General features: G+C 54.8%; 1 protein-coding gene across 1 annotated transcript in view; it reads right to left on the reverse strand.

Annotated features, from left to right (window-relative positions):
- LOC127751516 (uncharacterized) overlaps window positions 1–1584 on the reverse strand; it is a gene marked incomplete at its 5' end in the record, with an annotated part of 9328 nt that overhangs the window by 6051 nt on the left and 1693 nt on the right. The window lies entirely within an intron of this gene.

Here is a 1584-nt window from a genome sequence, read left to right on the forward strand (position 1 = left end):
CTTATATATTCTTTATGTTTAGTCAAAAGGTTTTTAAGGTATCATCTGCTAAAAATCTTCGAACGGACACGAACAACCATTTCTTTCTTCGGTCACTATAATGTTCAAATTCGACCCGAATACGAACAATTATTACAATTGGTTTCTTGCTCACGAGTTATTATTATAGCTACCAACGCTAAACGGCTCTTCCACTCCAGTTGAGCAGCCGACGAGTCGAGCTGGCGGTGCAGGGACTCGATCGACCGCCAGGAGGGCCCACCAGCCGCAGTATCTCTGCCACCTGCCAACTCGCGCCAGCGTCACGCTGTAACTGCTGCAGCTTCGGGTCTTCGATGATGGGCTTCTTGCAGGAGTGGCGTGCCCGCATTTTCCAACAATTGGACGCGTCCGCGCCCCACTAGGTCTCGCCCCCCCCCCTTTACGCACACACACATACACACACACCTAAGAAAGGAGAGAGGGAGGTGAGTCTGACCTATTCGGCCCGGAACGACTGAAAATTCGGCTGGATTCCCGAGCCGCCGAGCCTCTCCGCTCCGGACCGCGCCCCTGCGAGGTAGGCCGGCCCGCCGCGCAGCACTGCAGGTACGGGCGGCCCACCCGCCGCCGCAAGGCGCTCGCTCCGTCCCGAGGTGGACCAGCCCGGCCCGGTGCGGGGTCAGCTCCTCGGGAACGACCCACAAATTGTTTTTTAAGCGGCGGGCCTTTTTTGTGCTTGTAAAATCAAGCAGATTTCAGGACGGTTAAAATATCAGGTGGTCGACTCACGCCGCTCACTTTCATGACTTTACTGTACCGCATGCACGGGTGCAGGCGGGTTTGCTCATCCTAGCTGACCACGGCTCCTTGTGACCTCGTGCGAGTACACAACCCGCCCGCACGCGTGCATCCGGTACAGTATAACTACGAAAGTACGCGGCGTGAGTCAGCCACGTGGTATACCGCGAGACACGGCTCGCTATTAATTAGCTGTCTGACCCCGGCGGCGCAAGGCGCAGGCTCAGAGCTCTCGAAGCATGAACGTAGGACGGCTCCCCGCGGAACCAGTACCCCGAGCCCGAGCCTCACTAGGTCCGCACGTGTCGTGGGGTACGACTCCACGGTGTCCACGGCGTCAACGTCTGGAGCACGGTGCTCGCTGGGGTGACAGAAACAGAAAGCGTGCGCGACTGACCCTGCAATCTGATTGGCGTTTGCTAGGGTGTTTTAGTCTCAACTTTTAAGCGCTTTGCACAGTGGGGGTTCCCCATCTCGGAAGTGGGCAAGCAGTGAATTTTTAAAAAGCTGGCAAGATATTATTTCAACCAAAACACCGATCCATCAAATCCGACGTGAGCAACCTACTGCGCAAAGCGCTCAAAAGGTGACAATGAAACACCCTATAGTGTTTGCTTGCTTCCTAGGGTAGAGGATACAGTGATTGACCCTTTAAGCGCACATCTGCATACACCCGCCTGTCACCGAGCTGCTGATCAAAATTTTCAAAACTCGCTACGTGCAATGGCTATAGGTAAGGGTTTGAGCTCGGACTATGCGGTGGCTGGTGAGTGAAATTCTAAATTCTCAGTGGTTTAAACAGCA

Source organism: Frankliniella occidentalis, unplaced genomic scaffold (genome assembly GCF_000697945.3).
Source record: "Frankliniella occidentalis isolate FOCC.00 unplaced genomic scaffold, Focc_3.1 Scaffold529, whole genome shotgun sequence".
Lineage (NCBI taxonomy): Eukaryota > Metazoa > Arthropoda > Insecta > Thysanoptera > Thripidae > Frankliniella > Frankliniella occidentalis.